Source organism: Passer domesticus, chromosome 1 (assembly GCF_036417665.1).
Source record: "Passer domesticus isolate bPasDom1 chromosome 1, bPasDom1.hap1, whole genome shotgun sequence".
Taxonomy (NCBI): domain Eukaryota; kingdom Metazoa; phylum Chordata; class Aves; order Passeriformes; family Passeridae; genus Passer; species Passer domesticus.
In genome coordinates, this window is record NC_087474.1 from 125,597,118 (window position 1) to 125,610,493 (window position 13,376).

At 38.4% G+C, this 13,376-nt stretch overlaps 1 long non-coding RNA gene across 1 annotated transcript; it reads left to right on the forward strand.

Annotated features, from left to right (window-relative positions):
• Nucleotides 1-2,084: 2,084 nt before the first annotated feature.
• Nucleotides 2,085-13,133, forward strand: LOC135279896 (uncharacterized). The gene is made up of 3 exons (XR_010347046.1): nt 2,085-2,685; nt 10,523-10,601; nt 11,895-13,133. It is a non-coding gene; the product is annotated as an uncharacterized LOC135279896 (long non-coding RNA).
• Nucleotides 13,134-13,376: the final 243 nt, after the last annotated feature.

The window sequence follows — 13,376 nt, forward strand, 5'->3', positions numbered from 1 at the left end:
ATTTCAAGTGTATTGTAATTTACACTGAGCTCAGATTATTTTACTGCCACTATAGAGAGTTTGTTATTCATGAAAGAGTAACAGCTAGGATGGAAAAAGTAATTTTTATACATTGTGGTCATTGGTTGTTACCTGTGCAGGTGCTCATTTAGTTGTCAGCTGTGTCAGGAACCTCTGCTGCCTGTGTGCTGACCTCTGCAGCACAGTTCTGGCCCAGAGCTTTGCTACTAGAATTGTTCTCAACCAGACTTAACCAGCTCAGCAGTACCCCTGGACTGCTGCAGGTTTCTGACTCACAGCTGGGTCACATCTGGGAAGTTCAAAGTAGGATCAGTTCAAATCCACTGGGTAAGCAAATAAAAAGATGCCTCTGACATAGTCAAAGTGTCTGCAATGGGGTCGAAATGTGAAGATTTGCCTTAAATTCCTGGATTAACAGTGTTACAGAAAAGGAGGGGGTAAGGATTTTGGTGCCACACACCTTCTGTACAACACAAAACATCCTTTAACCTTCATGTCATGGTTTCATGTCAGTGATGTGGACTCTCCTTTATCTGGGGTGAGCAAATAAATTAATGGAGAATGCAAATACTGTTAAGTTTAACAAGCTTCTTTTGTTTCAGGCTTTCTGACACTTAGTTGATCCCAAGTCAGGATAATTATGCCAGCTCTGTAGGCAGAGTCTGGAATAAATGCAAGAGGAGCTTTGGGAGGCTGTGTTCTCTCCCCTGTCTAAAAATGCACTGAGAATAGGGTTGATCACTGCTCCCATTAACTAATTGTATTTGTCTCCTACCCTCTTGCTTTCCAGCATCAAATACATTGAAGTGACAGGTTTAAATGTGCCAAATAGTTGAGGTTTTTTTTTTTTTTTTTGCTTTGTAATATCAGCAATTCTTGTATGAAAATTGCTCCTTCCAAGACTGCAGTCAGGCAAGTACTACAAGTAATGCTAGTAAACCAGAAAGCTTGTAATAGTTGGAAAGGAAAGGAAGATCCAGCTCAAGGAAAGGAAGATCCAACTTCTTGCAAACATGAGAGTAAAAAGATTTAATCTGGAGAGAATGTAATACATAGATCACTCATAACTATGTCTTTGATAACACAATACTCCATACAAGGAGTCAGTTTAATGTTTTTTGGACATTCTGGTAAGCTTTTTTTCCCTGATACTGGTATGCAGTATCTGCCTCTAAGAAGCTGATTAAGTAATTTACACTTGCAGTCTAGATGAATAAAACCAGCCTGACATTCAATGGGTATGGACTTTTATAGCAAAGAACCATCATTGTAAGCTGAAGGCATTTGAGAGGTTTGAAATGTGGAGTTGTCTTAATGTTATTTGGGCAAATTTCACTAGGAATATTTCAAAAACTCTTTCATATTTTCTTTTGTCAAATTAGGATGGTATATCTTAAAGTTAAATCTGGGATGTTATAAGTATTATCTGTATTTGGATAGGTGGAATTTAAGGTGTGAGCCTAGCTTAGCAAAATGAGAGCAAAGCCATTTCAAGCTAAGTTGTTAGTAATAAATTAGAGTGTTTGTATGTCTTTACAAAAAATAAATGAAACTTCCCTCTTGTAGGTGAATTAGCCTACCATCACAGTAAAAATGAGCTGGGAAAAAGTGAAAAAGAAAAGAACAGTTGAAGTCTAGAGAATGTTTTTACTCTGACAAGAATATGGGAAGACTAGAAATGTGATGGGTCTCTGCATGTTACCTGGGGCAAGAGGATCGAAGTAGATGCAGTGGGTATAATCTTTAGGCAGAATTAGGCTGTAGGTGTCAGTGATGCCCTGGCAGTTCAAGGAGAAGTTGTCTCTCAGCAGTTTAAATGCATCCTGTGTGAAAAGATGTGTACAGTGGGGGGCATCCAGCGATCTCAGCTTTCACCGCCAGATGAGTGAGGTGACTATTTTGGTGTGTACATCTGCCCTTGGTTTAGACAGGGCTCCACAGATGCACCGAGAACTCTGATGTGGAGAACCAATAGAGAAGGGTTATGGCTGGTCCTGGGTGTGACAGAAACTGCTTAATTTAGAACCATGAGAACATCCCTGTGTGCAAGGGATAAATATAGCTCCCGGTCTGAGAGGCATCGGGTTCGGAGCGGAAAGAAGACAGAGGCAATTGAGACAAATTCTGTGGCTAGTATGGAAATACTCTCTGCTGTCATTCCATTAACCTCAGGCATCAAATCTACCTTCAGGGGACACTGAGGGACTGTCACTTGGCAGTGTGTGCTTCTGCCAGGAAGCCACGGAGAGGGGAGCACTGCTGTGGGGGACGTCCCTCCTCAGCTGCCTCCCCCTACGCACTCTGTGCCTGGGAGGTGCTTCCACTGACTGGAAAGTGAAGTACTGAGGTGTTTTGCTTTTCTCTTAAGTTTGCACCTCTGTTTTGACCGAGCAGTGCAGATTTTTATTATCCTCCATTTTTGTACATTGCTGAGAATAAATAATGTCCTCCAGAGTTCTTTATTCTTTATGTGTGGGAGGACAGATCCTGGGGTCTGCTTTTGCTTCTTTTGACTGACTTGTTGACTTCTGTGGCTTGGAGTTAGGTCCCTGATGGAGTATTTCTTGCTAAACTTCTTACCGAGATGCTGAGAGGCAGACAAATCTTTGTCAGCTGTGTGACAAGACATCCTGATATTGCTGCTTTGCTGCTCACCTGTGCCAGGTAATGACCATTATCTGTCCCTGGGGCCTGGCAAAGAACAATCTAGAATGTTTGCCAGAGGCAGTGCAGCTCTCCAGCTTGGTTAATGTGTTGTGGAGTACTTTTTGTTTCATCAGAAACATGTTCTTTCTCTAGAACTCTTCCCATAGCTCTGAAATACTTGTTACAGTTGTTTTGTTATAGATACAGTTGTTTCATGCAAAGTGATCTAGCTTTGTTAGAGTCAAAATCCACACCTATGCAGTTAAATCCAGATCAACCCAAAGCTGATTACAAAGATGATAAACCACCTTTAACATTTTTTATGATACTACATGTAGCTGCCATGCAAACATGAAGGGCAAACCTATTCCAGCCTTGATAAGCAGGCATTGAATTGCACTTTGAGAAATTTGCTTTTGGATAAAGGTTTATTTGACTCTTTAGAGCTGGCACACTGTATGATGTTGTGAAAATACCAGATATTCACTGACTGGGGAAGGAAAAAACTGGTTTTAAAAAAGATTTGCAAATATAATGAAACTTCTAAGACATGACAGCAGAGGGAGCCATTGAGATTTGGTTTATTTGGTTCTGTTTTAAAGGAGAAAAAAAAAGGGACTTCAAGTTATAGAGCATTATTCCCCTTCCCATTTAATTGAATTAGAATGGGGATGGGGGGCGGGGGGTGTAAGGGGTGTAAATCCACGCTAGTTCAATACATTTTACACTAGTGCCACTTATGGTATTGAGATGCTTCCCAGATATTTGATTATATTAGCATTCTGGGCACCTTCCTAAAGAAATTCCGGGAACACAACTGTGCAGCAAGCAATAACATTAGTGTGTCAAATGCATGAAGCCTCCACTGGAATGTACAGTGTTATTTATTAAAATCTCTACCATAAATCAGTGTTATTTTTAATCTGTATTACTGGCCTCATTTTTTACATCTACTGATATTTCTTTCTACTGTTTTGTGTTTACTTCAGTCTGTATACTCCCATATGTTTGTGCAGTGCCTGAAGCTGTGTGGGCTTTGCAAGAATGTTAACAGAAGCTCCCAAAAGCAAGCTATGTGTGCTCAAAATGTTTTTCTGTATTTTCAGAAATCTTGTTAACTGATGGGCTGTGGCAATTGACTAAGAAGAAAAATGAGTTTAAATTCTTGTTATTGACTCTCCCTATTACCTGCTGGAAACCACACCAGAGAGATGATAGCTCACAGAGCTACACGGTGTCTGCACAAACACTGCAGCACGTGGTCCTGAATCAAAGGGCGCAGCACAAACTGTGGTGTGGGAGGAGAAAGTGGAGGGAGGAAGATGAAGTGAGCTGCCTACAGCAGATTGATGCCAGTTTAGGTTTTACTCCAGGCATCATAGCTGTTTTAACCAGAGCTGGGTGATAATGCTTGCATTGGCACCTGTATTTGCCATGCCTGCTGCATTAATATGCACCGGGACTCTGCTGTCATGCAATACCCGTTACCTAATGTTGAATAGCAGCAGTAGGAGTTTCCATTACCTTTCATGATGATTCCTATATAGTTAAGTATTTAATGCACATCAGTCTTTAAAAACAGCTATTCTTCTTCAGTTCACAGATGTGATGGGGTTTTTGTGTTTTGGAGGTTTCTGTTTGTTTGTTTGTTTTGGAGGTTACTGTTTGTTTGTTTTGGGGCTTTCTTAAGTGTCTTTTTTGTTTGTTGTTGGCTTTTTTTGGTAGTTGTTTTTGGGGGTTTTTTTTGTTTGTTTGTTTTTTTTTGTGAAAACATCTAAGATGCAATGCTGATTCGATGTTTGAACCCTCCTCATGTACTTGAGATTTTAATTTCATTCTTATCTTAGTACCTCACCTTCACAATTGTTCTGGTGTACCTTCTGAAGCCACTGCGTGCTTGCTGACAAACACGGATATTGGAATGGACCTTGGACCTCAACATACTTTTTTTTTTTTTTACCATTTGCCTATGCGGTCAGGGAGCAAACAGATTTGTCTTCTTAACAAAGGATGTTGAAGGTTTTCAGTTTTGGATATGAAAAGTGGAAACTGCTATGTCCTTTAAATGATGGTTCATAGCCATTTTTTTGATGCACAAAATTCTGCATAGACCTGTAAGAGTTCAGTGCAGTTTACTTCTTCAATAATAATAGATTTAACTGGAGGTTGTTAGGCATCTGTGGAAAGAGATTTAGCTGAAGACAAAAACGCACTTGGAACTCAAGGCTGTGTTCTCAATTTAGCAAACCTAGACTCTTATGCACACAAACGAAAATGAGAGTCCAGAGACTAAATACAGATGGAAGTGAGAGTTCATGGGCATGCTAGAAGCCCTAACTGCAGCCAGGCAGCTTTATATTTTCATGCTAGCACTGCTCCTTTTCATGCTAGCACTGCTTCTTCTCTACCACCTGTAGAACTAAACCTAAACTAAGCAGGGACAGATGTGCCAACCCCATCACTTCTGTGTAGTGGCCACCTCCCTGCATGTCAGTGCTGACACTAGTCCCAAAACATAGAAAATCAGATTATAAACTAAGCTTGCAGAGGTTTTATACGTAATGTGAGCTCTTTGAAGTGCATTGTGTATTTACATCTGCTGTTTGCAACCTCCAGGTCCATGGAAAACCTTTGAGGAGTAGATGAGATGAGGTATGAGCTGCTGCACAGAGGTGGTGTGAAAAGAGGATAGTTTTGGAGTGTTAATCTTTCTCTCATTTCTGGTGTCTGGTCTTAGAGAGTCCCTACACCTGGGCTGTTGCTCTCAGAGTAACTTGTGCCTCTGTGGTGCTGTGATGTGATGCTTCTGCATCTGGGCAGCCAGGGTCCTGCTTATACCAGTTTCTGAGGTGCATTCAACCTCTTATCTCTTCCCATAAGAGGTTAAGTTGTTTGATAGCTGCTAATTGAGCTAAAAGAGCCACAAGAAGGGAAGGAATTCATATTTGCCAACAGGATTTCAATCACCTGAGATGTGTGCTGCTTGGTATGATCTGGCAATGTTTCTGTACTCACAAAAAATGACTGATTTCTTTAGACAGAAATAATAGAAATTCTTCTTATTTTGATGGGTCTATAAGTCCTTGGTCTAAACAACAAAATTATGCTCTAATCTTATACATAGTTAGAGCTCTGTAAAGAAAACACAAACAATTAAAAGCAAGATTCTTGGCATTTTATAGAATCTTAGGTTACTGTGAGTATGGCACTGACTTAAAAATAAAAGCACAGTCTTACATTTTACCTGAATTTGGGTATTTCCTCTGAAATTCAAACATCAAAACATAGACTCATTCTTACTTCTGGATTAAAAAAAAATTAATTAATAACCAATAGCTTGTGATTTAGGCTTATCAAAATTTAGAATAAAGCAGAATGAGTATTCCCTTCATTTTTTAAATTTAATAACTGCAACAGCTGTAACTAGATAGGATTTTGCATTGGACAGCAAAGAAGGAACAGTAAGCTCCTGTCCTTTTAAAAACTGATCCTTCTGAAATCTAATAGCAACAATTTATCTGCCTTAGCAGATTTTCTGCTGTTGTTCCTTCAAAAGGATGTGCAAAAGTCTGGGGACATTAGATTTTAGGTTTAAAAAATAATATTTTTAACTGCACTCTAAGACACTGAATCAAAATTTAAAATTTGCATTAGGTATAGTAATTGCATTTCAAATTCTCTTATACCAGCTAAGTCTTCAATTGAGATTATCAATGTTTTACTTAAATGCATAATGTTTGAATTAAAGTATCATTTTAGATGTATTATTAGTGTATTTTATTTTTTCAGAAAATCACTGAGACCTTTTATGGATCATTGTAGATATTCCTAATCTCCTTAATGTTTTAATTTTGAAATTTTTCTAATGTTAATAAAATTAGGTTTGGGAAAGAAAAAACTCTTTTTTTTCCCCTTTAATATTATGTTGTATGTTTATGGCATGAGAAAGTGTTTTAAACTAAAACAACCTTCATACAATCCTAGTGTTTCACTCTTGCTCCCACTCACTCATTCAAATTATCCATTTATTTCTGGAAGGTGGGCCATGTTAGTGTCTTCCAAGAAAAATTATGACCATCATTCTTTGTTTATGGATTCTTGCAGTTGATTTGAAACAGCTCCTGAGTTTAAAATGCAGATCTCTATTAGCCTGGTCTAATAGGAACTTTAATAATTTTATGAACAATTAATTCAAGCATGTAAGTTAAAAAAGAAATTTAGAAATGAGGAGAAAAGAAGGCCAAAGCCTTTGTATTACTGTTTTTAAAAACTTTTGGATTAATATACATGTTTCCAGTATGCAGTATATTAACCTCTCTTTCACTTCAGTTTTGTTTCTATCATTCTTTCTTTTCTGCGATCTAATAATGACATTCTTAATTCCTAGACACAGCATTAAATGAAAGCAGGAGCACCCTGGCATGTGTGTCCACTGTAATTACTTTCTTAATATTTTTTTTTTTTGTTTTAGTGATGGGTTGACCTTCAGAAGTTCCAGCTGTCATGCAGTAATATACATGACAACGTGGTATTATATGCTACAGCAACCTTCAGCTTCCCATATGTACTTGTCCTTCCTGATTGCCATGCACATGTCTGGAGAGTTCTCAGTTACCCGTGCTGAAATGATGAAGTAGATGCAGAAACTCTGTCACTTCTTGCAAATGTAATACCTGACCTTCATAGCTGTACTCTGCCACTGGGGACCGGAGATAAACAACTCATTTTGTTGGCACTTCTCTTCCTGTGGGCAGATGTATACTCATGAGATCATCAGGTTGAAGTCACTCTATGAACTCTGACAACTTAACTGCTTATTGGGAAAGCTTTAAAAAGAAATGACAAACCAAACAAACAACTGAGCAGATCAGCTTGTGGCAGTGTTTGGGATAATATGGTTTGGTGTCACGCGCAGAAGTACCAGTCCACTCCACAGTATGGTCCCTCATGGAAGTACACACCTCTCTGGTGTGTGAACAGTGGTCACTTGTTGTGGATATCACGCTGTGGCTGGCTGTTAGGTGTTTGAAATAGATCTTCAAGCCTGAAATAGAATGTTCCTCTGGCGACTGGAGACCTGTGTTGCTCCTCAGGAAGGCTGAGAGCTCCCCTATGGCAGTGATATCAAAGGTTGCTGATGCCTGCAACTACATTTCTCAGAGGTTATTACTCAGGCCATGTAATTTTTTATATCCTACAACTTAAATGCTATTAAGAGAGGCTGATTTTTACTTCAGGGGCAGTTGAATGAAGTTTGGATCTGTTCACTATCCCAGAGTCTGCTGTTAGTTCATTATAGAAATATTTGCTTGTAACCAAGTTTGTATTAATTTGATTCATTCTGGATTCAAAAAATTATGATTTTTTTAGCAACTGGATAATTTTATGATCATTTATAGTATAAAACAAAGTGTAGGAATGAAGTTCTCAGTTAAATGGCTTTCAGTTGGCCAAGCACAATATGATACTATCTACCTTCAGAGATTTGCTTTCTTTCTCTGATTAACAACAAACAATAGATCTAAACTAGTAACTACTGAGGAGTTTATCATGCATTTCATATTAATTACTGCTGTTATACTTGTTGTGAGAGATATCTCAATTATTTGCTTGAAAAAGGATATGGTTAATATGCAATTAGGATGGCTGCTTCCTGAATACTTGATGTAGGGACCTTTTACCGGTATAGTTAAACAATACTTTCCAAAAAGTGGGATACAAGATCTCCTCTAGTAAATTGTATCACGTTAGATATCAGGTTATGTGGTCCAATGGACAGAGTAGGAATTTAAGTGTCATGAGATGCTGTTTTTACATTAGATTTGACATTATTACTTCACTGTTTTAGGCCTTAGATTAGCTCCTTTCTGAATGGGAATGGCAGCACCTCACAGTTTGGGGAGTGAGCTGATCCTTCTGAATGAAAGGTGTTAGAAATAAATAATCAACCAATAATCCACACTTGTTCTGATGCTGATAAAGGGGTTAAAGAATAATATACTTAATCTAGATAAGACTTTTTAATGTTACGTTTTTGAGTCTTGTTTTTCTATTAGGTGTGGAGCTTAGGAGCCTGCGTGGGCAGCAAGAAGGTACTCTCCATTACATCCAAAAAGTCCCTCAAAGTTATAAGAAGAAAAAGAAAATGCACAAAAGAGGAGGAAAGAAAATATAATGTAACATTTTCAAGTTTATAATATTTTGAATATGGAAGATAATTTATAAGTTCCAAGGCATGTGATTTATCACATTCAAATTGGAGCTCAGGGGAACTTCAGAAGATACACTGCTTAAAATATTATTCAACAGAAAGTGTAATAAAAAAAATTAAAGATTAAAAGTTAGTCACAAATAATCAGAAAAACAAGGCTTTCCCCCAAAGCATATCTTTAAATATTAACTAGACGCACTTTTGATCTTCATACTTAATTCAAATTCAGGATAGATTCCAGACCCAAACTGAAAGAAAGTGCTGATCTTTTTCTCCCCTCATTTGCAAGATCTCTGCTCAATGCCATATTGCTTGTTTACTTCTCTATGATGTTTCATTTATCTAGTTATGTTCTATAACACACATGCTTTAATATTTTATAATGGAAGCTGGGCTCCTGGGTAAAGAGAAGGCTTCATCTCTTGAGATTGCCTAGATCATAGGCCAAAAAAAAAGAAAGCCATGCTTTCCTCTGACTTGAATGTGAATTAATACCTCAGATTTCATTTTGGTATCAACTACCCACACTAGGTGCTATATGCTCTGTTTCCCTTGCTCACTCTCTGACTGTAGATCTATCAGTGTTGATTTCAGCTCTTGGGTTTTCTCCTTCCCTCTTCACTTTAACTTCTCTAAAATCACTGGAAATCCTACCTGCTGTCGTTTTATTTTCTAGTTCTGTTCTAGTTTCCGTTTCCTACTTCTTTCCCTTGTACTCCCTGCAAGCAACTCCCATGATCTCCTGATAATTTCTTTCTAGTTCGTAGCAGTGATAATACTGACTTTGATTACATGTCCTTTGGGAATCCAGACTAGTTTCAGCTTTTATTCCTCTGTCCCTTCTTTTATATATATTTTTTAATTTTTTCTGAGACTGGTGTTATTTCTATACTTGTAAACTTACTCTCTGTTGTCAAACTATCTCCTCCCCAGTCACCCCATCCCACCTGTGTGATATCTCTTCAAGAACGGCCAACTATTAATTGAAGTCCCCAAGTGGTCTATATTTTTAATCTTTGCATTTTTATAAATAAAAAAAATATTATTTTATTCATTCACATATCTATATAAGGATATGAGTAATATATTAAAAGAAGATGAATTATCCTTTCTGTTATATATCCACAGTTCCACAACCCATTTTTATCTTCAAGGCAACTCTGCTTTCTTACCTCCTTCAGACCTATAAAGGGCACTATATTTGTGGGTATTGTCTTTGCCTCTCCTGCATGTTGCAGTTTATTTTTTTTCTCTTATTTCTAACTCAATTGCACAGATAACTTTTTTCTAATTTGTTTTTTTGTGTATTATAACATCTATTTTGGCATGGGAATTGCTGCTTTACTGTATTCGAATGTGCAGGACAGTTTCCAACTTTGTCAAAATTTTTTTTTTCCCCCAGACCATTGCTTTATCACTTTAGCACATTGCATACAAACTCCATTTCACAGCTCCTTGCCAGCCTACCCACCACTTCTTCCACTGTGACTGTACCAACTTCTTCCTCTGAAGTAATCCAAGGTGCCAATCTCTTTCTATTTCTTAATTTAATTTTCTTAAAAATACCATCACTCTCTTTTCATAGTGCCATCTTATCTCTATACCCTCCTTTAAAATCTTTATCTTCTCTCTGCCTTTTTACAGTATTGTTAGGTGATGTGACCAGAAAGGCTGATGCTGACCAGAGGCAGGCAGCTCAAGTCTGTCCTACCCACATCACAAGGTGAGGTTCAGCTGGCTCTGATACTGCTGCCTGCTTTGAAGGAGTCATCCGTAAGTAGTGCCTGCTGCCCGTGGCAAGGAATGAGGGCAACTTGCTGCATTCTGTGGTGGGAATCACACAGGCAGCTCAGAGAAACTTCTTGCTATTGCTGCCAGGATGATTCCCTGGCCAACTGATGGATGAGATCCTCCATTTGTGATTTCTTCTTCTGTTATCTTGGAAACTTTGTGGGTTCCTGTATTGTCATACTCCTAAAAGGAGCCCACTCCACAACTTAGATCTTGTCATAGCATAAATAATATATTGATGTGTCAATTTATAGATTAAAGTTTACAGAGTTATAGTTTACAGATTAATGATTACAGAACAAAGATTTATTTGGTTTTTTGCTTGTTTCCTAAGGCACAATCTTGTTCTATTGAAAAATTCTGAAAACTCATTAAATCACAAAATCTACATTCTTTCCTAAAAGAATATCACTGCATTGGCAGTAAATTGTTTGCTATTGTTGCTATTTTATTACTTTGTTCTATCTACAAAGTTTAATTTTTAATTGAAAAATTTTAACCAGTTCTAGACCCGTGAAAGACACTCTGCTTTTGGGGCTGATGCCCGAGTTTTCAGAACTGAATGTTTTTCCTTCTCATCAGTTAATCCCAAATAAATGCACTGGAAAATTCACTGCTGGTGTTCCAATCTGTATTAATCAGCTGACACACCCTTTGGCCAGGGAAAATGAAAAAGCACTCACACTGTAAATTTTTTTGTGTAAACAGCGTAGAACTTTGGCACTCAAAGAGGTGCAAGGAAGGTTTATTGAGGTCTGTGCACATATTGCTGTGCCTGTCACCAAAGACTCCTCTGGATTTCATGGAAAACCTAAACTGACTACTGAGAAGAAGAAAATGCTGTGGTGTATTGACTTTGTACTGTACTTTTCTTCTTGTTTCTTCTTTTGATTGCATAGGTAAACTGCCAAAAAAAAAAAAAGGTTTTAAAATGTCACCTGTAGGTTCTCACCAGAGTCAATGGAAATTTTGTCATTGTCTTTAATGAAGGAACATTTAAGACTTGTTTTTTCTTGTGGAAAGGCGAATCCTTCCTAAAAGGGAGCAGTAACATCAATCAGTGCTGCTGATGCTGCTGGTGGAAGGTGATGTGCTTTCCAAGCTCGTGGTGTCTCCAGGTGAACACAGGTGCCTTGCTGCAGCTCTGGATCTTGCAAGCGCCTTGCTTCCAGCCTTAGCACTTCATGGTTAAAAACACTGCTAATGTTTTATTTATGTTTTTCAGAATGAAATGTGTACCTTGCTGTTTGCCGGCAGGTGGCAGTGGTGTAGGAGTGTTCAGCATGACCAGCAAAAAACCCAAGGGCTTTGCTACGGCTGTTTCCAGGCTGCTGTGTACTCAGTCTCTTCCAGCTGCGAGGGGATTATGAGCATATTTCTCCTTGGTCTGCATAAGTTGATTCATCTCATCAGCACTTTCTGATCAATTGATACATTTTTGAAAGCGTGCTTTTGGCAATTGCTTTCTAGTGTGTGAAATGATACCATCTTGGGTATTGATGAAAATGGATGCTAATGAAATAAACAGAAGCACTTTTTACATGGCCCTTCCCTAGTGACACAGAAGCATTGGGCATCTTCAAGCATTTTTTCCTCTTATACTTGGCCAGGTGAACATTTTCTGATTTGTATGTTTGTCTTTATAAAACTCTGTTTGCATCACAATGCAGGATTTGAAATCGACTTGTTTGGTAATTTTTTGTTTTGGTAATTTTTAATTTCTAAGGAAGCATCGCTCTGCATTTATCAGCAGTGGCTTTATTGGAGGGGGATATAAGAGCTGTTAACCCCTTGTTTGCAAGAGTGGATGTGGGTCTTGTTTCCACCTGCAGTCCTGACTCCAGAGCCTCCTCCCGCTCAGGTGGGGGCTGGAGGGTGCCTGCTGGCACAGTGTGCTCTGCTGGTGAGTCGTGCCCTCCAGTGCACAGATGCAGAGGTAAGTGTGTGTTTTGGTCTCACACTGAACCCCACCCCGCTCTCTAAATCTGCACTCTACAAGTTTACTGATTTTTGTATGTTAATGAAAAACGATTAAAATGCATTCAATGCAAGCCCAGCATGATTTTCATTTTGCAAGTGCGAGGCATCCCACTACCTTTTTTTGTGCTCGAGCCTTTTCAGGATGCAGAATATTGACTGTTTCTCTGCTTATGTCCCTGACAGTGGGCGAGATGCAAGACTGACAGAATAGGGTGCCTCACAAATTTGGCTGCTGCTTCTGCTCTTCTTTTTACTGAAGATCTGGAGTCTGATATCATGGTGACTCTCTTTTATGTAACATCTTATTTCATAAGTGAACCAAGTATTTCTCAAAAGCTCCTGAAGTCAGCAGCTCAGCTTCACTACAGCTGATCAGGAGCTGGCTTCCCAGTGGATGGAGGAAAGAGGTAGGGTTTCTCCAGTCATGACAAGGGTCATAAGAACATCCAAACAACTTCCAGAAGCTCTTGCAGTTTTGTTTTGTAAAGAACTACTGGCCTCTAGATTTTTGGTGTAGGCTTTTTGGTCAGATGACTAAATTTAGGTGATACAGATCTCTACCACAGCTAGGATTTTGGGTGAAGAAAATTAATTTGTGTAGCTGTTTCTCATAGTTCTAGAATTTAGAAAAATAATTTAAAAAACCACCACCACCAACAAAAAAAACCCCCAAACCAAAACCAAACAAACAAAAAAAAAAAACCCAAAAAACAAAACAAACAAAAAA